The sequence below is a fragment of the Anser cygnoides genome, chromosome 3 (assembly GCF_040182565.1).
Source record: "Anser cygnoides isolate HZ-2024a breed goose chromosome 3, Taihu_goose_T2T_genome, whole genome shotgun sequence".
Lineage (NCBI taxonomy): Eukaryota > Metazoa > Chordata > Aves > Anseriformes > Anatidae > Anser > Anser cygnoides.
The window spans coordinates 114942279-114969695 of record NC_089875.1 but is presented as its reverse complement, the minus strand read 5'-3'; the positions used below and the strand labels follow the sequence as shown (position 1 = coordinate 114969695).

Genomic DNA, 27417 nt, shown 5'->3' with positions numbered 1-27417 from the left:
TAGGTAGGTAGTTACTGGTAGAGAGAATACAAAAATTGTACTGATCCATGAAAAGGGAACATACATGACCTAAGGAAAGTTAAAGATGATCAAAAAGTCAGTTAACGTAAGACTTCCTGCTGACCACTTATCACCTGAGCAACTGTGGTAATAACCAACTTTATTCACTTTTTATATACGGGGAGAAAAAGAAGATAAAAAGGAAGAATACAGGAAAAATCTTCAGATGAAAGCATGTTTTTCAAGTTGTTTCCCCTCAAAAACAAACAAAAAACCCCACACATTTAAATCCTGTTAAAAGGCTACCCCACCCTATTAAAAAGGCTACTCACACTCAAATTGCCAATTTAAAGACTTCGGTCAAAAAATAAGCATGAAGAAATAAATGACTTGCCCCTTGGCATGTCCAGCAATTCTCCCTCCCCATCAGTCCACAAACCAAACACAGTGCTGTAAGGGTATACCCAAAATAACAAATGAGTTGCACTAAAGTCCCAATGCAGTTTTCATAAGGTTTATTGTTTGAGCTAATTTAATGAAAAGATGGTCTAGATGATTATTATCTTGGCAAAAAGTAACCTATATAGACAGCTATAAAAGACTGCCACAATCACGGCATCTTACCTCTTAACTGAAGACACAGCTAAAGGACGAGGGTAAATAATCCTGCTCTTCTAACCCTCAGAAAAGTTGACTTTTTCCAACCATTTCCACAGGCTGGTACAAGACTCTCAGACGTTGCCCTGTCTGCTAACTTTTGGCAATCCGTTGGGTACCGCGAACACAACCATCATCAGTGGGAGGAGGAAAATTTACCATCGCAGAATGCTACGAGGCCAGCTTAGTCATCCCCTGGCTAACGAAGGAGGTGTTATTTTACAGCCAAACAGCAGGCTGGGGCGCAGGCAGCCTGGGCTCCGTTCCCAACACCACCATAAAATTTCTTGGGGAGATGTAGTGCTTGCCGCCATCTAAAAGGACGATATCAAACTAAGTTGGTAAGGACTGTACAAATATCTAAGGAGAATGAAATGGGAAGAGTTTTAAGGAATACACAAACAGCTCAGGGACTGAAGTTCAGCTGTCTACAGAGCTCTGCTCTCAAACCAGAAATGGCAAGCCTGCTACGGAAAGCTTTCTGAAAGCCACTTTTGGACTAGGAATATTCCTTAAAACTCTGTAGAAACATAAATCAGGGCTGCTGAGCTGCACATTCACATGGTATGAAGTCTAGTAATACTAAACTGAATTTCACTGGCTGAGAACAAATATTTCCATGAGCAAACACTTCTAAACTGGGGACATTTGTTGTTTTTTTCATGACATTTTTGCATGCAGTTTTTGATTCTACACAGTCCCAACTGAAAGGATTTTTTTCCCTGTTAATACTGTACAAGAACATAAAAAGAAAAAGAATACACAAACAAATTCAGTCTCTGCCCAGCTCCCATGTTTTTAATAGGAAAGCAAAAACAGGGAAAAAAAAGCAAGGTCAAAAAAGCAAGCCTGTGGCAAAGCTACAACTCAAGCACAAGATTTTACCTGTGGATTTCAGAGTTGGAGGATAGCAACTTATCTGACAGACCTCTTCTTGTCTCCTGGGTATCTGCATATCTACATACATGCTGCAACCTTACAAATAAATAAGTCTCCTGAACTGGAATGAAGACACTCAGGTTTAATGTCTGAGAGGAAAGCTGTTCAATGATGAGAGCCAGCAGAGCCAGCTGCTAGAGGTAAGATGAGGCTCAAACCTCTCTCTTCTCCAAGAGCCTTTGAGACACCGCACAGACTGTGGGAAGACAGATACCAAACTGACTTCTGATCAGTCTGTCACTGAAATAGAGATAACAGCCCCCTGCCCATGGGTTAGGTTTCACAGGAGGTACACGAGCAAGTCTGATTTGATCATTTTGGAGGACAACTCTAAATGCTAACAGTTTAAAATACTACTGCCCGACTGTGGCCATGTAAGGCAGAAGGAATGCATCTGAAAGCTAAAACAAATACAGTCCTTGTAGAGTGACGTTCTCATCCTCTGCTCATTTCCAGTTTAGAAGAGCACAGAAATGAAGAAGAGGCCATAAAGCAACAGGAGCAGCCATCAGTTGTCCTCACCTCCAGCCATTCCCTCCCAACCACCAATTTCAAGTGCTTGTTACACTAATGCACACACACACCCCACAGGCAGCTGCTGTGGGTGTTGCACTACTATTAAGTGATGATGGGAGATGGGAAAGGAGCCTCCTGCAGACATGCTCCTTCCCGAGCCCACCCTCCATGCTGCAGAAGTTTCCGAGTTTCCAAGCCCAAACAACTCTTAGACATGTTGTAATAAAACCCATCCGCACAGCCAAGGATCTGCCCTGAGCCAGCAGTAATTAAAATTAATCATTCACAATTATTTTCATGGGCATGTTCGAAAAAGAGACACTGGTAGCTCGACGAATCCTCAAAGCTGACAGACCTTGAAATAGGATGTGGTCAGGTACGGTGCGTTCCTGGATTTCAAGCAGTTAAAAACATGCTTTGCATATCTATTCACTGTCCTGCTCGCAGGATCCGCGACGCTGCCATTCACTGCTACCTCATTCCTGCAGCCTAAATTTTGAGCTGACATCAACGGATCGCTTGTGGGACTGATAAGGAAATAAATTTTTAAGTTAAAAATTACCGTGTCTATAATGGCAGAAAATTATGGCTGCCCTGTTGGGATTCAGGACCACATCAGTATTAATATTTCTTATTCTTGAATCTTAGTGTCTTCTGAACGTGGGTTTCTTCCTGTGTTCCACACATTCGTATTCAGTTTTTAATCACTATTTTCTTCCATTTCAGCTTCGCTGGTCACTGCTATTTTGAGAGAAGTGAACAAATTTCTAAAGTACAGAGTAGCCTGAAGGATACCACTTTCCAAGCTTCAAAACTATTGAAGAAATTACATTTACAGAGGTAGAAGAATGAATAAAATTTGATGTAAGGGATTAGGACTGTCACCTTCTGGAAAACTATTTATACAAGCAATTTTTAGGGACTGAGCATCTCCTATTCATGATATCAGCCTTGATCATTTCTGTCCCTTTTAAACTTATCATAAAAATGTAAGAGCATATGTCTTACATATATAAAACCAAAATTTGTAGGCAGTATATAAGACCAAGATTGTAACCATTGCAGAGAGAAAGCAATCTCACACCTAACGATTGCAGATCCCTAGGTATCAACCTGCACACCACTCCTTCCTCCACATCAGCCAGAATATTGCTTTTTACAATTCATACCAGGGGAAAAAAAGTTTTCAGCAGCTATACTGAAGGAGAGGAACACGGTAATGGGATCGTCAGCCACCCACCATGCATGTTCTGTAGTTGGAGTTCAAAACTGGAACGAAAAGGAAGAGATAGAGGATTCAACTTTCTACGTTAATCAACTCTCAGCATGGTTTTCAGTTATAAGACTTCAAAGGAACACATATTCCCTCTTTGCTGAAGTAGAGAAATGCCTGATAAATATGTTTTGCTTTTTATCTTTATAATCTAGAGTGATTTTCTATACTGCATGTAGGTACGATGCTGTTCGGGAAAACAGCTGTGCAGAGCACTGACTGGAGAGGGAACAGTTACAAAGCACTTCAGAGATTTCAGGCAGGGCTGGGAAAATATTTCTCTTTAGGAAATTCAGCCAGAGAGAAGGAGGTAAACAGTATAAAACAACTGCAACACTCAAGTTCAGAAGTCTCCGTGGCAGTCAGCAGCACTGCAGCCAGTTTGAAGGAGCCACCCAAGATTTTTTTGTTGTTGTTTATTCAGGGTATCGGCATTTTTCTCAGCTCTGTGCTTATCTGTCCCCCATGCTTCTGTTCTGTTGGTCACCCCAGTTTTCAGTCACAGCCCTCTCCTAATTCACATTATAACCCCACTATGCCAGTTTACCACTGAAAATGGCAACAGAGGCATTAAGGTGCTATAACTTATGGCTCCCCCTCTCCAACCTCTCCTTTCTCTGCACCATGAGCCCTGCAGGTGCAGCGAGGCTTCCCAAGTTGTAGCTTTAGACCGGGGATGAACATTTCCAGCTCCACTCTCACCAGCTCTCAGTTCATCCCCTCCTTCCACATCCACAAGCATTTGCAGCTCAGAAGAGCAGCTGGGGCTGGCATCTCCAGCCCAGGTGCCGGGGAGATCCCAGCCAGCACACCAGCTTCCCTCCATGGGCATCTCACTACAAAGACCAATTCTGACCTGCATAGTTTCCATGATTTTTACACCACCCACAAAGTTTTAAAGTTACAGGAAAGACCTCAAAGGTGTGCAGCAGAGAAAAAGCACGGCACCCCCATTTCAATAGTACATTATGGACCCTTCTCCCTGTGGAAAGACACATCTCTGAATTATCACAGCTCATGTTTGTTAAAACATTGCAGAAGTTTGTACAAACCCATCTTGGCTCAACTCTAACAAACAGGAAAAAAAAAAAAAAAGAGGTTAGAGCATAGGGAAAGGAACTGTTAGAAGAGGTACAAGGAGCCCTGAAACCACATCAGGAAACCAGGAATAGCCAATGCAGGCATGGTGGGGTGTGTATGCACGTGTGTGGCTCCCCAAAATGCCATGATTGGCATGCAAAATGAAGACAGCCAAAGGCCCAGACACTGGGCATTTACGTATTCCCTCCTGTGCAGAGGTGCAGAGCAGCTCTGCCAGAGAAGGGATGAAAGCTCAGCTTCTTCCAACCACCAGACAATCTTGCTAGTAATGGATTAAAGAGGTTTAAGTAACTATACATTTAATAATGTCAGAAGGGCAAGGACAGTTACATTTTGACTGCTTTGAACTACTGACAGCTTTGCAATTTTGTTCCTGTTTTAAATACAAAAGCGGCATTTTTGCCAGAGCTGACATGGTCTAAGGATATAAGCAAGGCAAGGAACACAGGAAGAAATGCTCTTTTACTATCCAATTGATGGAAAAAATAGATGAGCTTTCAGACACAAGTCTATAGACATGAAATTTTCACAAAGTGAAGACCATTGGTCCTTAAATACATACACATATATAAGCATATATATGCACACATACACACACTTATATAAAAACTTCCTACCTTGCTTTAAAATCTGAAAGACTTTCTCAAGCTTGCACTGCCAGTAAAAATTACAGCTTCTTTGGTTGGGGAAAGAAAAGCACAGCTGAGAAAAAAAATAGACTGTGGAAAGACAGCAGCAGCAGAAGACAAAGTTTGCTATTACCTACTGTAATTATGGAGAAGCATTATTTTTTTATTCTCTGCTCAACTCCTCTTTTCCATTCTTTTCATCAGCCTTAAAAATGATTTTAGGATTTCAGCAAAATAGGGTCATGTGGGGGACTGTATGCTTCTGGCCAAAGCCCTCCCTGCTCCTCCCTTGGGGGAAAAAAATAAATCAAGCAGCAACGACAAAAGAGAAATAGAGTTTGCAGTTCTTCAGTTCTCCCTTTCCCTCTTCCCTAATGCAAATTCAGAGCAGATCCTGTAGAGACTGTAAACACCCACGCAACTTTCCAGGTGGGGAAAAAAACACACCAGTAAATATATTAACAGCAATTTCTTTACCCTTTCTTCGCTAAGTGACTGGATATAAAATCTGTTGCTGCCTCGTGGACAAACACACAGAACCTTTGGCAGTACAGAAAGATGTTTTGGGGCACCGCAAGGATTTGATGGCTGTCTTATCTTTCCCTGTACACTAACCAGTCTGCATAACCTAATAGCATTAGCTTACTAACAGATATATTAATAGGCGTGGGGGGAGGGAGAGGGGAAAAAAGCCACTAAAACATATTCCACCTACGCATCTTGCTACTAATCACAAACTCAGGTAGAAAGAATTTTTTTTTCCTCCTGGTCAGGCAAGAAATACAGGAGAGAAAAAGACATGGCGGGGGAAAATGCCTGTTTTCATATTTTTCTGGAAATCACCATATAAAAAAATCTAACCTTAGACTGATCGTTGCATTTATCAATCCATGACAAGGAAAAAGAAAGTGGGAAAAAAAACCTCAGGAACTGCCACAACATCTTACAGTTGGTAGTTTCAGAGTGATAAATATAACGCTGGTCTCAGACTGCTAGAAGGATTAGATTTAGCTGTAAAACAAGAAGTGCAGTTAACAGTTGGTGTTGGGTCTGGTGTTAGGATTAAAAAGCTCTGCTAATCACAAGAAATGCGAAAAGATTAAGGGGTGATGGCTGCCAGTAAGGTTTTTAAGAGCATGTACGTGTTGGAATTCGTTGTGAGATTAAAATTCCTCAAGTTGAAAAAATTAAATTTAAAGAAAGAGAGGACGAGGGTAGATCATAAAGGCAGCAGCCAGTTTCACTTGCGCTGTCCAGAACCCATTCCTAAGGATTAGACATTTACAAGTGGAAATGCAAAATGTATGCCATGGCTTACAGTGAAGGATCCTAGGAGGGTTTTAGGAAGGAGAAGCACGCACTTGTATTCTAGTACCTAGGAATTAACTGCACTACTAAAACCTATTAAAACAGTGGGCTTGGGGAAAGATTTTGCTCACCAAAAACCTGCCTGAACACAGTGGAGTGAGTCACAGCTTCTGAAAGGCTCTGTAACACAAGTCATGATGGCATCCAGTATCTGCATTCTTTCAGTAGGAAGAATAAAGTGACACCTTAATTTCCTGGTTCCCGGCTGCTTTAGATTTACCAACACGATCTATTTATATTGCTACTTACCAAGGACAAGTCAAGCTCCCCATATAAAATATTCAAATTGCAGTAAGCGAATCCCCCCAACTCCCAGAAGGGCAAAGTAATAATTAAATCAGCTTCCTAAAACCTTGAAAGAAACATCTTTTAAAACCCAAATTTGAATTTTGGCTGGAAAATTTTCCTAACAAGTCATTTTAGCCAGTGCAGGCCACAGCATCGCATAGTAAGACTCCCTGGTTTGCTTGCAACACAGACATCTCCGTCAGCAGTGAGTGCACAGTTCATCACTGCCACCCTGGGCCGCCACCACCCCAAACCAAACAGCATGCTGTGTAACATCTCAAGGAGAGCAAAGACCCTTCCATGGCGCATCAGTTCCACCACTAGTCTGATGGACAGTCATTGCTTAGCAGTGACGCCACCCCAAACTTGCCTCTTCCCCACGGCGTTCCAAATTTATCCAAAGACTTTGAGTAAAATGCAAGTGCTGCCATATGACTTGATGCACGTTCACCCTACTCAGCTACATTTCCTTCTGGGCATCCACAAGTTCAAGCGCTGATTCAAACCATCTTCTTTTCACTTATTAGTTTACCTTCTGTAAAGCTGAACATTGCTGTTCAAGAGGTTAGGGAATGGTTTGGAATAAGACAGTTTTATCGTTTTCTCACACACCTTTCAGTCCAGTGATTCTGGTGCATGTCTGGATTTTCAGAATCCAAAAGATTTCACTTCCCTTCTGTTCCCCTCAAATGAGTATTTTTCCAGATGCCTGTAGCAGAAGCAGAAATCACTGTCTTGCAAGAGTTATAAAATAGTTGTATTAAATAATAGAGGTGAAAGCACTGTGTATGATTTTTGCAGAAGTCTTTTCAGAAGAACAGACAAATTTATTCACTGCATTATGGAACAGTTTGAGAAAACAAGATCATACAATGTACAGTGCCTCTATTTAAATTGTTTCATTTCTATTCATGAGTGCACTGATTAGATACACTGAAAATATCATCAGTAAGAAATAAATAATTCTGCCAAATTAATAGTTGTTGATTTCTTTTACCTGAGAACGTTAAGTAGCATCTCATCCACACTAGACAGAACTGCTATAATTTGGATACATCGATTTTGTTGGTTCAAGTCTACGGAGCACACCAAGCCAGGTATTCATCTGCATTTTCTTAATATTAAACATCTTCTTTCAAAATGAAACTATTTAGAGAGTTAAGATTGGCTAATACACACTTCGCTTGGAGAGGTTTAGTAGCCAAGTAGGGTTTTGTCTTCTGTTTCTGTTGTCTTCCCCAAATAGTAGGTTGAGACAAACAAATTGCTCCAAATGTAGAGCTCGGTTTAAGAAATGGTATGTTAGGGAATAGAGGTAAATTTGCTGTATCGGACAGAATTGATCTCAAGCTCACCAAATGCTCTTTATTTAATAACATCTTTCTGCCCCAGAAATAAACCAGCCAGAAGCAATCACCACTAACAACATTAGATGATGGAAGCTATTAACCAGCTCCAAACTGAGGGCGCTCTACTGCCTCAATCCCTATAAAGGATTTTGCTGGAGAAATGGTGGGAAGGGTAGATACATGTAAATGGAGCAGATGATATTATTTAATCAAGACCATACTCATATTTTGCTTGCTTAAAAAATAGACTAAAGACATAGCTAATATGCTTTAGATTTAGACATTGCAGGACGATGAATGCAGTAGGTCCGTGCAGCTTACAAACCTATGAGAAAGCCTTCCAGAAAGCCTTCCATGTTTTTGAGAAATTCACTTAGTTTGAATTGACAATGAATTATTCTTCTAAAAATCAAATATAATTGCTTTAACATTTCGAAAAAAATCCAAATGCACAGCTGAATTACTTAAGAGCACCCTGTTTGCAAAGCAGCCAAGTGATACACCTCGGAGAGCTACTGTTAGCTACTGCAGGCAAGATACATCAAGGAAATGCTGAGTTGAGGTGCAATTTGACAGTTATTAGCAAAACAAGAGTAATTTGATGAAGAAAAAATCTGACAAAAATCTCAGTTCACAGCAACAGATTTTAGAAGCCTATTTGCACATAAATTGGAAAAAACAATTCTTGCATTAGAAACTGATGAAGACGAAACAATATATCCTAAATCCTAACATATCTGAAATTATTTTCTTTGATTCAAAGCCGATAATCCTGTAACAGGCAGTAACTAAATAGTGGCTTATCAGACTTGCTCTGCATGTTGAAGAGACTGCACAGTTAGATCCTGATCTGGGGCCATTCTAATATCAGAATAACGGGATTTACTGCCATACACACACCTTTGTTTTTGCCATTTGAAATGGTTACAGCGTGCAGTACATTCGGCTGTGTTTTAAGCATTAGCAGCATAAATATCCCCTCGTGTACTGTATACTTCACCACTTCTTGCTTCCCGTAAATCAAGTATAGAACCAATCATCTTTTTATGTTAGACATTAACGGCAACTCCATTATTCAAATCCAGCCTGCGTAGATTTGCCTTTCACGGGGATGTAAAGCAGCTCACGGCTGAGCAAGGCGAGATTCAAATCTGGCCGTGATCTTCCTACAACTCGACTGCCGGCAGAGATTAGGTATTCTGCATCTTTCAATTTATCTGTGCAAAAGGCTTTTTAAAAAACTCCTATAAGCAGTAAAAAAAAAAAAATTGGAAAGCCTTTTGCGCTCTTGAAGAACCGCATCTTTGTGTCATCGTATGCATTCAGCAGAAGTGTTTTTGCTCAGTATCTCTGCTTACTAGTGTGCGTTCTTTACCGCATTACAATTAGACACATAGATTAAGAGATGTCTTTGGTGCCATTGTATCAATCTCTTCTACAAAGAGATTTTATAGATTGCCTTCTTTTCTGCTTACCACTAAATTTCCACGCTTGGTGCGAAACGCAGTAAAAGTGACAGATACCTTCCCTGTGTTTACAGTACCCACCAAGAACTATCTCAAAAACAAATAAAACAACTTGGCTATGATTTAAGCAGCACAAACCGTTCTCCCACAGGGTTTCTTTTTTTTTTCCTCTCTCCTCTTCCCCCTCATCTCTCAGTTCATGAGGATAGGGAACATGAAAACTAAATGGATTTACGTTTAAATAATTCATCTTTTCAGGCACATCAAACCAAGTACTAAAGTTCATCCACAGGGCTAGCCGCATTTAGCTGATTCCAGCGGTATTTTGAACAGAGTTCTGGAGAGCTACTCACAAACGGTTGTGAGGAAATGCTGAACAGCTGCGTTGCCAGAGTTGTTTGGATACACGTGCTGAAACTCTACCTTGCCTTACCGAAGGCAGCTGACGGGGACGCGACAGCAGCCGTGTCGATCTGCTGCTGCATTTTGGAGACTTGCTCCTGCACAAGAAACGTTTTGTGACTGGGGTGAGCTCTGGCACATCCAGGGAAGACTCAGAATCACGAAAGCTGAGCATCGTTTTCCTGCCAAGCAGTAGGAAAATATGTGGCAGCATAACGCATCTTTAGGAGAGCAACTCCCGCAGGGCAGACATCCGAGCTAGCCGACTTGATCCTAGGAGCCAAGCTAGGAGCCAAGCTGCCTTAAACTAAAGTCCCACGGGGACTCGGAAGTGAAGCGATGGTAGTAACTCGTCTCCTCTTTAAGCACTGGAGGAAAAACAGAGGGGTTTTTTTTGGTATATTTTTAAACACCCTAAGAAGTAAAGATGATAGAACTACTATTGTAGGAAGTCTAATGATATTCCTCCGTAACCTTTGCTACACTTGAACGTTAAGTCATGTTTGTTGTGCTAAATAAACTGTACCAAATTCTAGCAGCTAAAGAGGAGAAAAAAATTAAGTACTTGCTTTCTTATTTTACTCCCCTAAAAGCCAGAATCTAAAACTTTCAACTCTTAATATCACCTACTTGCTTTAGCAACACAAGCGGTCTCTCTCCTGCACATGGCTAGAAGAAAAGTCTGCAGAAGGGGACGATGAAAGTGAGTCTTTCACACAACTGAGATCTGTTCCTGTGATTTATACCAACAACTTCTTGTTGTCCAGACTGAATTAGAGAACGGAGCAGAGGAATATAATTACATTTCAGGATACAATGACAGTTGATGACAATTTTAGCCCCACTGCTTTGCCTGTGTAGGAGATGGCTGGTCACAGTGAAGAAATCTTTTTGCCATGTGGAAATCTTTGAGTGGGTTAGTAACCAGCTACTGTACCAGATACGAATTTTTGCAGTCAGGTTTATATCTTCAAATTCACTGAAGTGGAGATTTATTGCAACAAAGACAGAAAACCACTGGAGGGATGTGCTGGAAGTGGAGCGGGACAAAAAGAAAACAAACAGAAAATACAATATTCTTGGATTTGCAGGGCTTTACTTGAAATGCCTTTGTGTTTCCAGTCTAAATTATCATGGCTCATAAAACTACTACCTAAATCACACAAAGACAAGATTTGGTAAAGAGTTAAGTTTTGCAGAATATGTTTTGGGCAAGTTTCATTAGAAATAGCTTGAAATACCTTCAAGAAGTATCATATTAAAGACACTTTTATTTTGGGGGGTAAATTTTGAGCCCTTCAGCAGAAAGCAACCTCACTGCAAGCAGGGACATCAATGGCTTTGAGCCCCTGTTTATCCAGTGGAAGGCCTCTTTAAATCAAGCATGTGTAAAAACGTCCTTGTTCTAAGTTGCATGTACCGGGCAGCCCATCACAAATTTATGTCCTCACGCTTTGTAGAGTAATCATGCTCATATACCCACATAAGCTGTCTGTGAGCAACACAGGCACTTCCACTTGGTTAATCTTCCCCCATAAAAGTTAAGTGCCTCGTAGTCCTTGTGTGTGGAAGCCTCTCTAAACCAAAGCGTGCAACTTTTTCTGCCTATAACACATGCATATTAATACAGGCATAACAAGAAAACGTGGGTTAATTGATTCTGACCAACCACCATTAAAAAAACAACACACAAAGAATAACCACAAAACAGTCTACCATCAGAAAAAAAAATATGCTTACAGAATGACTATTGAATTGCAAGTTCTGACCTTTGGGGATGTGGGGAGCAGCATTCATTTCCTTCCTTCGAGAAGCTAATACTTGCTGTAACCTTTTTTAAAAAAGTTACAGACTGAAATGGTTCTTTTTCCTAGCCCAGCAGACAGTGTTGCTGTGGAGAAGCTTGCTTCCAGAGGAAGTGGAATGTAAAAACAAAGTTGCTCTGACCTTAACAATAATCCTGTTTGCATATTACAATACATTTTCCTACCATAACAAGGCAAAATCCCTTGTGTTCCGGTCAGAAAAAGTCATCTTCCAGTAAAAGCACACTGCGATCAATAACATTTTCTTAATATATTATATTATCTCTCACTGAAACACTTTTTCATTTGGCATTTCAGGCTGACTAGTAGGGGAAATTCATGACAAAACTCAAGATGGCAAATGAGATACTGCAAATTAATTCCATCTTTTCGTTCGTGAACAATTTGACAAGCCTGTGTCGTCTGGCTTCAGCAGAAGCTTTCTCAGCTTTCAAATATACATGAAACAGAAGAATCTGCTTCGCTACCATACCAATCTTCACTTTAGCCTGCATAATTTTGTGTTGAAATACACTGTAGATTAAACATCTAACTTTGAGACCAGAATTGGTGGGGGCCTACTTTAAATATTAGTTTAGAAAATAGACTCAGAAGCCTGCAATAAAAATTGTGAAATTGTATTTTAAAGTCACAGCCCAGAGCATAGCAGAGTGCAGGAATCCTGCACTTCTGAATGTGTTTTGCCACCGAGCTGTCTGCAATCTGATCCTGAAAAAGGCTGAGTGATGAAAATGCCAGCTGAAGGATCTCAATTTGGTACCTGCAAAGTTTGAAGAGAGCTTTGTCACGATGGGCATTATAGTAAAGTACTTCTCTATCTGTGTGTCTGAAATTGCTTTTGCTACGCCGAGTAGTAGCTTTATTCCCCCTTGGAGTTAATGTCCTTCCACAGGCTGAAATGACGACCTGGTGGCACAGCCAGGAGCAGAGCCCATGCTTCCTGCCTTCCACATGGCAGCCCATCATCATTTTAGCAACAGCAGCTGCAGATCCAGCTGCATTAGTGGAAGTCTTTGGTGTTCAGCATGGTCCAGAAAGGCACAATCCTGCAAAAAGGGCTGGGGTGCACGCACAGTATCACCAACAGGATGGCTTACATGCACCTGGTCTCTGCAGGATCAGGTGCAGAATCACTGCCTCCATTAATATTTCAGCATAAGAAATAAGTGGCAGGCAGCTGTTGAATATTCATGCCATAGCAATGCTCTGTGTACAAAGTCTTTAGCATAAACATGCAAAGGCCATACCCATACCCTGAAGAATTTACCATCCAATGCCCCAGTTAAAGAGGTACTTAAGTATGTACCCTGCTGTAAGCTCACAGGGCAGTCTCATCGACTAATTGTGTTCCTACAGCAAAGAACGTGCTCAATTTCTTTACTTAAATCGAGGCTCGTGTAGAAAACAATTTAAAGGAAGTGGGAGAAAATGGATGAAAATTTAATTACATATGCAAATCCCAACACCTCATTAGGTCAGAGCCATGTAAAGGGCCAAACACCACATCTACCTCACAAGTCATTCCTAGAAGATCAACATTTTGTCAAATTGGGGAAGAAATGAATGCAGGAAAGAAGCATGGAATAAATGCAAGAAAAAGCATATACATTTGTGAGAGAGAAGGGGTAAAGATGAAATTAGTCTCATTGATAAGTAAGGAACACAGGTGACATTATAGCAAACTGGGTGGGAAGAATGAAATAAGATTTTGAAGGAGAGAACAAAATTTGAAGTTTTTTTTTAAGCAAAATAAATTAGGTAGTAAGCTTTCATGTAAATGAGCACTTATAAAATAGCCTTTCAAGGTGAATAATCTCTTTTACGATTAATAAAATCTGCAATCTGAGCAACACTGCTCTGATAACTTTTTGCCATTCGCAATTATTGCTCATCCCGGCACCAAAAACTCATTATTATTAGAGATGACAAAAAAGTATTTAACTGCTTCTATGAAAGGACTTAATATTTAAAAGAAGTACAAGTTTCTAAGCTTTGTTTCTACTTCCGAATCTTGAACGTGAAAAATGAGGGCATCCTAGCAACCCTTGTGCATGTCTCCTTCAATTTCCAACAAGTAATTTGGATAAAAGCATCTTATTTGTATGGTAACACAACACATTATAAAAGTCTATTTCTTTGGTTTAAAAGCAACCTACTAAGAGTAGAGAGTTAACATATCCCTGTATAACTACAAGCATGTATTTTATACTATAAACATACATATTTTTTGCCTATTTTATAGCAGTTTGCTCCCAAGGAACCAAAAGCATTTAACAGCTACTGTAGAATTCACAGCACTCTCGTGAATAAGAGTATGTAATCTCCATTTTAATGATACGGAAGCTGAGGCACAAATATTGCAAAAGGTGGCTGTGGCAGAGATAAGAACAGAAACCATACTGAACTCCGAGCTCCGTGAGTAAATCACGTCCTGACATGCATCATCTATAGACAGAAGGGAACACAGGTATTTTTGCGTCAGCACCTACAGAGATGTTAGTATTAACATTGCCCACCTCCTACTCCACCTTGCTCACTGACACCAACAGGGCAGCAAAATGAGAGCCACATTAAAAAGAATACTCCAATACAAGTGTTAAATGGACTCAAGCACAGACAAAAATAAAAGATTTCCTATGCATAGGTGCTTGACAAACATTGTCTGAGCTCTTTATAAACTCAGATTTCCAATTGTTAATGATTTAATGAATAGTTAGTGGTCTAGAACACACAAGATAGGCACTTTTCTCAGGGTCAGCCAGTAAAAGGACAGGCAACAGGTCCAAGTTGCAGCAAGGGAAAAGTCTCATTAGATGTAAGGAACTAAAAAATCAGAGTGAGTACACCTGGCACAGGCTGAACAGGGAGGCTGCTGAGTCTCCATCCTCGAAGTTATTCAGGAGTTGCATGGACACAGCCACAGCCCTGAAAAAACAGCTCTACCCTGTAGTTGGCCTGTTTTGAGCAGGAGGTTGGCTGAGATGACCTCATGAGGTCCTTCCCTAACTAGATTATTCTATGAATATCATACCAAATACAAGCGAGGTTATTCCTTGGTTTCTTTGCTTCATCCCAAAGCTTATCACAAATTCATACAAGAAGTATGACCCTGGACTTCCATGAACAACAACTACTTCTTTCAGCTTGCTCTCTCCTGGAATGGAACAAACTGCAATCTTTGCTTTAACCCACCTAATGTTACAAAAAATGAAAAGCAAAACACAATCATTCTGTTTAAGCACCTAAACACGTGTGGTCATTTGAGGTCTTGCTTTGAGTTTACATACCTTTCCTGACCCACGCTCCTTGTAAGAAATACTCAGAAAAGCATTCAGGCTGCCGCGCTGAGACCCACTGTTAAAATAACTGCATCGCGGTAACAGCTCGCTACTTCCTTTCATTTCAAATTCCTCTCCACCCGCACTTTCATAGGAGGTGCTGCATATGGTGAAAGCTGATTTAGTTTGAACCAGAAAAAAAAGAGGTTAAGTACTTACCTAGTTAGAACACCAAAATTGCAACAGCATGTGATCATCAAGATATAGAGGGTTATGGCCAACATACACAAATACCTTCTGTGCTCTTCAGAAGAAGTTAAAATGTGTTTTAAGGGAGACTGAGCTGAGCTAGGAATATCCCCAAACGGGTATGACAGACAAGCATGTGCCTCCTACAGGCAGCTCGCTTTTAGAAATGGACAAAAATTCATCCTAAAATCCAAGCCTCCTTCAAAAACCTTCTCAATTTGTAGCAGAAGCCTTGATGAGGTAGCCTGGACAAAACTGATGCATCATTTCCAAATACACACAACAGCTACTTGTGGTAAATAGCTCCAATAAAGAGAACATTTTTGTTTGCTTGTTTCTTTGTTTCCTCCCTTAACTAGATCACAGACATTGTACCAGAAACACCCAGAGGACTACCGTAATCTAACAGAATAATTATACAATATGCTGATATTCAGCCTAAGACTATCCTCAGCATTTTATATTGATTTGAACTATGCGATGCTGCAACATATCACGAGCCAGATTTGCTAGACATTCCCCACCACGGAAAATGAATTAAACTGTCACTCATCACTGTATGAGTTGCTCTAGTATTACTACTTCATCAGTAGGACAACATTTCTCTAAATTAAAAACAAAATGCTAGGTTGCAAGTTAAAGTCTTCATCCTCTTTCCCATACATTTTTTTTCCCCTCTCTGTTTCTCATACCTATTTTCCATTCAACCATCTTCCCCCAACTCAATGTGTTAAACCCTCTTTGCTCCACCTGCCTGCTCAATGCTTTTTCCTCTCCTCTTCAGTCAATATAAACAAAGAAACTTGCACATGCGCTTCAGCCACCCCAGCCAAAATCATTAGTTATGATCTGAGCACCAAACTACTGATGCTCTCCTGGTCCTTTCTGTAGACCATTAAGAACAAGCTAGGCAGCAAAGCCTGCTGGAGCACATCGCCCTTCCCCAAGGGCCATCTGAACTGTGTGTCAAGGCTGGGGCAGGATTCCTAAGCATCCGTTCCCTGGCATATTTCCCAACACATACACAATTAAAACATGGGAAAAAAATAACACTTTATTCATTATGAGGGCTACTAAAAAAAGGTTGTTTAGAGAATGTTTGATTTTACTACAACTGCAATACAATTACAGTTGTTGGTATCTGCAATTTACAGCATTGCATACACATGCAGGGACAAACAAAGAAGGAACATAAAATAGAAGCCTTATTCAAAATTCAGGCTCAACTTCAAGCAACAATTTCATTTTTCTATTATTATATAAACTATTTATGATTTTGTATTGGCAGCACAGAGAAAAAGATTAAATACACTTTCTTATACATACTTGTATACACCCAAGCATACACAAAATTTCCTGTTTTACCATGAACATACTAATGATAGGAATTGAAAAACATTTTTAAATTATCAAGGCTACACTGAAATCTGTAAGCTAGACTTGCAGTGAAATACATCCATGAAAATAGTTCCCAACACGTAGTACAAACCTGTTTGTGGGAAGAGGCTGACAGAAAGGTTACAACCAAGATGTTGGGGATGCTGAGGTGTTCAGCAAAGAATCTACCGAGGGAACAGCAAGCACTAGAATTGCACAACAGTGTGAGAAAAATTAAACAGATTCAAATTAGGAGAAAAAAGGACTTAGTGGTCTTGGCAGATAACACATCGAACTTGAGCCAGAAATACACCCGTGCAACAAAGAGCAAATGCATCCATCGTGGACTGCATTAGCAAGAGTATAACCAGCAGGTCCAGAGAGGTGATTCTGCCTTCTGACACATATTTGTGAAGTCTGCAAGATTGTAATTGTGTTATAAAGAACGTTTCATTTGTAACACAAAGATGCAAGTGTATTTTATAACTTAAAACTCAAAATGATCATTACACTTGAGTAAGTGGCTTACAGCTTTTTGCAGTTTTATAAGATATAGACTTGCAAGTCTGCAGAGACAAGCTTTGCTCCCTCTAGGAGATGTACAACCCAATTCAAATACCTTTTATCAGATTTACAGCACTTGCATTCATCTTACTACATTATTTTTCCAAGTGTAACACAGATGGTCGGTTGCAAATGTTCTGACAGGGATTTGCTGCAGTCAGGGAACGCATAACCCAAACTACGTTTGTGTTAAGTGGACAAGAGCATTAAAGAAAAAAACGCAAAAAACAGGTAACTGCACACTTACCCTATGATATCCAGAATCTGTATCAAAATCAGCCTCACGTGTAACAGTCAGTAAACAGGACAGCAAACCCTTGCATTTAGCAGGAGGTTTCTGAGAAGCCAGATTACCTAGAAAGAGCAGAGAAGAATTATTTTAACACACAAAGATGAAGTCACCTATGCTTAATAAGAACAGCCTTTAAACGAGCCACAGCACAAGAAAAAAATAGCGGCACAATGGGAAATGATACATGCCACCATGATCGGCACGAAGAATTTAATCCTCTGAAGGTGACAGAACTCTGTTACGAAGCATGGGGAGTTGGATGCTGGTAGATTCTTGGGGTTTAGCAAAGAGCATCTAATACCCGAGATAACACGGTGTTAACCCTCTGATCAAGGATGTGGAGGAGACCAGAAAGAGCATGATATTTTGCTTAATTAGTTGCTATCAAAGAGAGGACAAGTTCAAGCACTTGCAAGAATGAGGCAAGGCAAGATTATTTAGAAGTTTAATAGCGTCTTTGGTAACACAGGGTTTGCCCAGGAAATAAAAATAATCCCTAGAGATAAATTTAAAGAAATATCTCATTTTAGTGCCCAGACTAAAATGACTATTCATTAAAGTAAAGCAGTTTTATACCTATGTTCTCCATCTCAGATTTAATATATAAGGGAGTAATCTCCATGACAGGAAGTGGAATGTAATCCTGCAAGAATGAACTGCTGTTATTATCTGCAAATCAATACAATATATTTTTTTTAAGTGGATATAACAGTACCTATTGATTTCACATTTTTAGCACTGGAGTTTCAGGCTCTACAAAGAAGATTCTTACAGTGACAAGAGAAATGCAGATGAGTAAATGACTTGATATAAATTAATTTTTAAGTTCACAGCGCGCTCCCCTTGAACAAAGCAACCGGGTTTCTCTCCCATCACCTCAGCTTAAGCTTCTTTCATTTTATGTAAATCTCATTTTATGTAAACTTAATGTTTTTTGTAGTTATAATATTTTGAGTTAGTAGAGCAATCCCACCTGCAAGCCGTAGTAAGCTTACCACTCAAAACCTGGAGGATATCCAGGTATCCTGGAGGATATCTCCCTGTCGTGCTACCATATTATTACAGAATATCTGTATGACTCTTGCTACATTTAAATAGCCTGACCAAGTTTAAAAGAAAACCATTCAGTCTGGAGAAGAGGAGGCTCAGGGGCGACCTTATCGCTCTCTACAGGTGCCTTAAAGGAGGCTGTAGCGAGGTGGGGGTTGGTCTGTTCTCCCACGTGCCTGGTGACAGGACGAGGGGGAATGGGCTAAAGTTGCGCCAGGGGAGGTTTAGGTTGGATGTTAGGAAGAACTTCTTTACTGAAAGGGTTGTTAGGCATTGGGATGGGCTGCCCAGGGAAGTGGTTGAGTCACCATCCCTGGAGGTCTTTAAAAGACATTTAGATGTAGCCCTTAGTGATATGGTTTAGTGGTGGACTGGTTAGTGTTAGGTCAGAGGTTGGACTAGGTGATCTTGGAGGTCTCTTCCAACCTAGATGCTTCTGTGATGGTCCAAAAGGTGAGGATGGTAAATTACCAGGAAACAGAAGCACGTGGAAGAACCATATAATGGATCCAAGGTCACTTAATGGGTCTGTCAAGCCATGAGCTCCATTGGGCCATGATATATTACTTTAGGAGAGTTTAACACAACCAATAGACTCCAGTAGAATTCTGTAAATGAAACATAAAGCAACTTTGGCTTGATGAGCTGATCAAATCACGTTGCAATGACCTGTAATGAGAGCTGACTGCAATGCAAGAAGTACGAAGGGGAAGGGGGGAAAAAGAAAGAATATCATACCATTACAAAGAGTACAAAGTGATGGGAGTAGGGCCAGCTGACAACCCAAAAGACATCTCAGAGCGAACAGACAAACCATTTACAATTTAGTTCTTGTTTTGTGCAGGAAAAAAACAGATCCCTCCACAAGTACTAGCCAGCTGCAGGTTAGTTTCTTGAAAAGCAAGACAATAAAGTAACGAGCACATGAAAGGCCTGGGGACAGCGCAGATAGAGAAGTGTCTAGTTTGCATTATCCCCCTCCATTCCCATCTTCTGTCATGCAGTGCTACGTTCTCCTCGTTAGCCTGCTTTGTTTACAAGGTTTGACTCATTTAGGAGTTAAGGCTTCTCAAAGAGCTGGTCTATTCATTTATATAATGCTTCTCAGATGCATTGCGGAGACATTTCAACTGAGTATTCCTGACTTTTGCGACATGCCTAAAGAATTTATCATGCACTGCCTAAAAAGGCTCGAGCAAAAATAGAAGCTTTTTTTTTTGGTTGGGTTTGTTTTTCTGTTTTTCACAGAGCGCTGTTTTCATGGTGAAGTTTACGGAAAGGACAGAAAAAACTCAAGGGAGTCATTTCTCCTTTGCATAGTGAATCATCGTATCACAGTTACCCCATCATCTCCAAGGGCAACACCAGGCCAAGGCTGCACTGGAAGCTCTCCTTTGGGAAACATCCACTTCTCAAACCCATCTCGGGATTCTCGTTCAAGGGCAAGCACAGACCTTGTAGAACCAAAGAAGAGCCTTTCACAGCAATAAAAAAAATATGAAATGGGTTTCTGATAGGGAAGAGGACTAACCTAATAGACCAATAGCAGTTTTACATGAAGGAAACCTTTTTCTTTCCCCACCTCAGAAATGAAAGACATGAAGAACATCTACAAAGAGTTACTGCAGACTCTAGATAGTAGTGCCATAGGGGAAAGCAAAGCACACCTCACAGCTGGATACGGGATATTTGAAGAAAGGAAGATCAGAAGGAAAAAAAGGAACAAGAAAAGCAATAATCCATCACCGTGAAAATGGTACACAAGGCAGGATGAAGTTCAGAATCTGTTTCCTTCCTCATGGACACACAGTTCCAAAGAGGAGTCAAAATTGTTACTTGGGACAACACAAAGAATTAATGGTCTTTACAGCTTAACATACTGCAATTTACATTTACAAGGCTTTGGGTGGCTTCTTTGCCCTTCTTTAAGAAAGCTTGGGTGTTGTAGGAAAGGATTTTGGTATTATCGAAACTTAACTGCAGTTCACGTTGAGGGGGAGGGAGGAGAGTAACTCCTGGCAGACAAATCAGAACCACTAGAATAAAACACTGAAACTGGAAAATGCAGAAATAAAGCAAGAAGCTTTAAGCATCTAAAACCAAGAGTTGCCCTCTCTAATCACAGTTCACTGTCTTTGAAGGTAGAGACTTGCTTTCCTATATCAATACTTTATGAAGCTGAAGGTATCTCGCAAAGGCCAGTCTCTCCTTTAGGAACCTAACAGCCTCAAAACAGATAAGTCATATATCCTGTACAGTACCTAAACTTCTAAATTAAAAAGACCTGAAGCAATATACTGGAAACCAGACATCGGCTTTAGACATTCCATCATTGTAGCAACTTCCATGAAGTTAGCAACTCTTTGCTTGGGGTAGAGTTTTCAGGAGGCTACAACCAGATAAAATGCAATCTAAGAAGTTGGTGTGAACTCACCTACCTCATCAACCCAAGCTTCTTCACAAAGAAACGCAATAAGCAGAGATGCTAGGGTAGTTAGGTCTGGATCTTTTGCAGAAAGAAAGTGTATCACTGGGATTCCCCCAAATATCAGCTCTTCTGGGATGGGTAAAATACAATGATTCTGCCCCAGCAAATGATGAGCTATAGCGATAGCACACAGATAACGGAAAGCCTACCTTGCTTCCTCTTTAAGAAGTATATTAGAAAAGAAGTCTCCAAACACCAAGGAATGGTAAGGGAGAGAATTTTTTCACATGATGTCAAGTCAAAAAAAAAATTTAATGCAGCAAAACCATCTTTCAGAGCTCCAAGGGCAGTAACACAGACCAGCTCATCTACCAAGAGCTGCACAAGGTGTGCGAAGTGTATACAGACTTAAAACAATAACCTCATGATCTAAAGCAAGTTGAGGAACAAGGAACAATATTGAACAACTCGGTACTGTAACAAGAGCTGTGGAAAACCATTGCTTTCCTGGGCCAAACAGGACCAGCCATCGGGAGATCTGCCTTACTTTGTGCAGCACCCGCAGAACTAGAAAACAAGAAGGAAATTCAAGAAGAAAGCAGGAGAGCATTAGCAACCACTTGTCTACTGTGATACGACTGCACTTGCCAGGAGGAAGTTGAACAGCTTCCAAAACGCAGGGAAAAGCAGAGTGGAAGGCTGTATCTTTAGAACAAAGCCAAAGGTGTTGAGCAACGACTGGCAAGATTAAGGGTTGAAGGAAGTTTTCCTTCCTGAAGCAGTGAGCTTCTTTGGGAAGGAAGACAAAGAGTAAAGAAAATAGGTTGAAGCTGGTCTCTGAGTAGGCAGTGACTTATGTTTTGCTGTTCTACATTGTGCAGAGTCCTGGAAAGCAGGGAGCAGCCCAGAAATCCTCGGGGCCTGTTTCAGAGCTCCCCGATACAGAGTTCGTGCTGCAGCCTGCGGCAGGGACCCAAGGCACTGATCTCAGCAGTGCCATGCACTGTGCAGCACCCAGCTGTGACAGTCAGGAGAGTATTTGGAGAGGAAGGATAAAACCAAGGACACGGAGATAGTTGTTTTAGGTTAATTAATCAGAAAAGGTTTTATGCAAAAGGCTTCCACAGAAGCCTGCCCGTGCAGACAAGCTACAGATCAACTGTGAAGCAGCAAGTGCTTTAGAAATGCCCTTTACAAGCTGTGATGTACGGCAGACACCTGCCCCTATACCACACACCACAGCTTTGGGCAGGGGCAACGTAAGGGAAAAAACACTTGGGGGAGGCACAGCTGGAGCAAACACTTTTTGCAAATAAGGAAGGCAAAGGAAAGCAAATAGGGGGGAAAAAAAAAAAGACTCCCATATAAACAAACACTTAATAGGGAGCCTAAGTGGTTTTATAAGCAGTAAAAGAAGGGTTCTTATAAGCAGTGTATCTGGCAGAACAACAAAAAAGTTGCCTTTCTCAGCCATAGTACAACTGGGAATTACGACAGGCATGGAGGGAGGGACAGGCTGGCATTCCTAAAGCTCTCAATACTGCACAGGCTGGGGACTACTGGCTGTGCAGTCCCAGCATCTTTACCGTATTTTAGCTATTCCAGCTGTACCAAGGAAAATCTCCCTACCACCTGCTATGACCTCTTCTGTTGCCACAAACTGAGAAAGTGGTCTAGAAAGGGAACAATTATGGATCCCACTAGAAGCTACATAGGCTCTGAAGTTATGCACAGCCACAGCCAAGCATTACAGGCTGGGACGGGCAAAAAGTAATAATACAGGGATGGAACTGAAGGATGATGCTAAGCCTTTAAAACTCCACTTGACCTCATCAACCTTATGGGAAAGGTTGACAGCTCTGCACAGCGATGCCCACATGAAGATCCTTTGACCCTGATCTATCATTTATTGCATAATTTACAAATCTCTTTTTCCTACCAGACAACTACTAATCTGCAGGCTAAAACCCTGCCATGTCTGGAGACCCCAGAAGATCTGCAAGCTGAGAGGATCCTGAAGTGCTCAGGAAAAGCAAAGGAGAAGAACTGCCTGTTCTCATCATGGTCTGAAAGAATTAATGCAGTGCCACTGAGACTGAGTCGTCACCTGAGAAAGGTGACCAGAGGGGAGGATGTCTGTACATACTTAATGTGCAAGTTTTTATATAAATTATTTCGTAGTGGCACCGAACGAGAGCATCGTTGGGTTTACTGTCTAGCAGCTCTGGGTTTGCAATGATAATTGCTGAATTCCTAAGACTACTTGGTATGTTTTACTTTTAGTTCCTCACAGTCACACTCATCTCTCTGAAAGCAGGCCAGCAACTATTAACATCTCTTCAAAGATTTAGACAGACTGACAGCAACCCCAGGTTATTCGGTGTAATACTCCTGAAAAAGTCTCCAAAAACTAGAACGCTGACCTGTGCTTCAGCAAAGAGTTCAGCTGGCTAAATGGAAGAGGAACACGGTTTGAGCTTGGTACCCCTCTGTTCGATTACAGAGAGGAATTAACTCCTCCTATGACATTACGTAGCTTTTGAGAAAACATTTGTGCTTTAGAACTGTTCGGTTTGCATGCCTGCATGGATAATCACTTCTTTAAAAGGAAGTATACATCAATAATATTCATGGGGAGCTTTATAAGAGCTTGGCAAACGTTTCTGACAAAACAAAAAAACTCAAACAGAAGGATTACTCACAAAATGCTACATCAACAACTCTTGACAGGCATCTGGATTATGCTGCTCTTTAAAAGGGAAAAACAAAGATGTCACTTCGAAGTTTAAATGGAAACAGTGAAATATGCTATTAAAAATATCAGATCATAAACAAAGCTATTTTTGCAAACTCAAATGCAATGAGCAATTACGGCAAAGTTTGCCAAGATACTTTACAGAGACTCACTTTTTTTTTTCAAAAATACTTGGAAATGCTGCAAGATATATAGATATCAGAGCTTAATAACACGCACAGGTTTATATAGCTGGAAGATCGGACATCCAGCATCAGTAGCCTATCATGTCTCATCTTTTTCGTCCAATGTCTTTCAGTTGATGCTTTAAAATCCTGTCCTCTAAGTATGTATTACACTACCCTGAACCATGTCAAACGCATTATTTCATTATCTAGACAACATTAATTTACATGGTATTCTGTAGCAAAACTCAACCAGATAAATGTGATGATACAAATATGAATTTCTTACTCATTCTAAGTTTATTTAATTTTTATTGCCCAGGAAAAGCTCAAGGAAAGCTACTGAGATACGTGGAGTTCAAAAGAGATGTGCATAATATTCACATGTAAAAAAGACTGCTGAAAAGGCTGCTTATTCAAACGAATGCAGAGTTCTAATGTATCTGCAACGTGCAGTTCAAAACTGTTCACCTGAATAGTGAGGTTTCTTTGAAGACAAATACATACAGCCTGGTGAAAGGGGCAGATTTCCTTAAAGTGGAGTTGGCTTCTTCACAATTCATTGAAGTCCACTGGCTTTGCTGGAGATTTGATGAAGGTAATAGGAAAGAACATGTGTTGAAAGATCTTTTATTTCCTTATTGAAGCAAAGACTAGCAAAGATACCTTTTTCTAAAACAGTTTGAAGGCATTGGAATTAAAAGGCTGGAAGTTTTAGGACAGGTTGACTAACATATCTCCTCAATTCCAGTGCTTCACTTCAAAGCACTGAAGCATTTTAGGCTAAAAAGGCCTCAACTCCTTTGACATCATGAACCAACTTTCCATGGTTCAAGGTCTCCTGCAGATATTTGTCCAAAAAATATCAACAGAAAGAGTAGAAACAGAACAAACCTGTTGTTTTGCCATATGCAGATGTTTTTTTTTTCGTGAATCAGGTAGCACAACCAATGGCAGGTGATGTGCAGACAGACGCATCGTGTTTTTTGTAGCGCAGGAGGAATGCTGTCACACAGGAGGGGTCCTGGAGACCAGGACAGGAATAGACAGGGACAACAGCCAGGACAGTTGCTCTTACAAGGAAATAACAGGATTTTCTGTGGCTCATGTGAAACTTCACACAATGCAAAGACAGACTGAGCAGGCAACAGGAACCGCACTTGGTTCACAATGTACCAGCGACAGCAGGGAGGAAGAAAAAACCAAAAAGCTCATTCTGTTGGGTCTAATACTGCAAAATGGGAAGGGAGCTCACAATATCAATTGCTCAGAAAGAACAGCCTGTACTCAAAAGGGCAAAAGGAACAGTTTCGCTTACAATCTGAATCAACATGACTATACCCCAAGAGAACGCAACATCCTCATGCGATATTTAAGAGCAAAGTAGTCTGGAAAGGGAAAAATACAGCCAGGGTGGTAATGCTGCTACCGTGTGGTATGGCCAGCAACATCCTTGTATCCCCCAAAGGTTTTCAAAGCTATGTGTGTCTACATAGAGGAGCTGTGAGGACATACAGATGTCACCTGATTCCTTAAATACAACCTCCATTTTCTGACCCACTTCGGAACAAGTTGACCACAGAACAGAGGAGCCCTATCCTTTTTGCAGGACCATCCCTATTTGCAGACTAGATAACCGTAGCAGCCCTCTTTTGAGCTTAGTCTGATCCTCTTGCAAATAAAGCACAGGACTCGATTTCTTGCCTTGTTCAGGAAGGAAAATTATAAGAGTCCTGTCATGATTACCAAATTTCTAGAGATGCCTTGGGGGAGTTGGTGAAAGGTTTTAGTAATTAATTATTCCCGCTGTCAAAATCTGTTTTTTTCTTATTACGAATTTTCTTGGCTTTCATCTCTAGACAATGAATCTTGTTATATTTTTGTTCAACAGACTGAAGAATCTTCCCTTCTTAAAGTTTCCCACGTAAAAGAAGTTAATCAGTTCTTCTCTTCACTTGGGTAATGAGTGCCAACAAGAAACCCCAATGGGTTAAAGGCATGCTCTTCCACCCCTAAGCCATCACCATCACTCTTCTACCACCAAGCTCCTTGAGACGCAGACAACTCAACACAATACTCTGGGAGGAGCATCAGCAGTAGGGTCAGACCCAGATTTAGTACAGCCTCCCTGAAGTTCTGCTATGGATGTACACAAAGATGGCTGAAAAAGGCAACGCAAGAGTTTTGTCCTACAGGCTCACCTTCCTCTCGCATCAACTCAGGAGGGGAGCAATAGCCCTCGCTCCTCCTCTCCACTGACTTCAGAGGGAGCCTAGGACAACCAGGTTAGAGCAAGACACCAACTTTAAAAGGCTGAAGTTGGGAAAGCTCAATTTCACCACTCACATGTGTCACATCAAATTACTTTGTGCTAACTTCTTAATCAAAATGGTGTTATCAAGTCAAATGCCTTGTAGAAGCAAATCTTATCCTTATCATCTAAACCTGCAAACACGTTAAAAAACACCTAATAGACATCAGGTTAGCTTGACAGGATCTATTTTCTATAAGCTCATGTTGATTGGCACTAATTATATTTCTCTTGCTCAATCCTTTATCAGCGGTCCCATTTATTATACCCCGAATCAATATTAGGATGACAAGACTCAAAGTCTTGCACCTTTGAGGCACAGATCTTGGCCACTTTTTGAAAGCAATGAACCAGTTTCCAAAGCTGACTGCCAGCAGCACACTGGCATGATGGAGCTCTTAATCTCCTCTTTCCACCTCCCAGTTACAACACTAAAAAAAGATCTGTAGCTTAATTTGTCATCCCCAAAGAAACAACAGAATAAACAGATCGGTTACAAAAGATCCCCTTTAGTGAAAGGGAAAAAAGCAAGTGAAGACAGAAAAGGAAGTGTGGGAGGTGAGCAGGTTACTGTCAATCAAACTTTTGATTCCATGAGAATAATTAGAAAAAAAGTAATTCCTTCACAGCAAGAATTTGTTCTCCTGATGTTAATTGGTGATTTTAGCATGTGTGACTATCACAGAATTCATTCAGTTGAGTGAGGCGATCGTGCTGTTCAAACTGAGCTGCTAGATTTAATTTCAGAATTAAGTTACGTAAAAATAGAGGGTTTGGGCTCTTTACAGATGGTGCTGAGAAACTTTCATCAGCGGGTAGCCTAAGAGCTAACCTTCTGTGAGAAGGGTCAGAATCACTCCAACAGCCTCAACGCCAGCATGCCAGGTGAGTGTAGGGAAAGCATTTCCCTAGAGGATTCGTGTTTTCCTGGCAATCACGTAACTTCAGTCGCATGCATGGGGGCACCACAGCAGTGCTAGTTCCAGCTCTTCCCAGCTCGCAAGCTGTATCAATAAGCTTGGTGGACAGTATCCCACAACTACTTTGAATGAGGCATGAGAAGTGGTCATTTCACGTCATTAAGTTACTGCTGTCTTCACGGTGCTTTGACCAAACGTGAAGAGACGTGAATATT

At 40.8% G+C, this 27417-nt stretch overlaps 1 protein-coding gene across 6 annotated transcripts in view; it reads right to left on the bottom strand.

The window, feature by feature from the left end:
* Nucleotides 1–27417, bottom strand: part of KLHL29 (kelch like family member 29) — a 391351-nt gene that overhangs the window by 308931 nt on the left and 55003 nt on the right. For all 6 annotated transcript variants that reach the window (XM_066995012.1, XM_066995013.1, XM_066995011.1 and 3 more), the window contains exon 2: nt 17530–17636. The gene's annotated coding sequence lies outside the window, so the exon portion shown is untranslated. The remainder of the gene's footprint in view (nt 1–17529; nt 17637–27417) is intronic.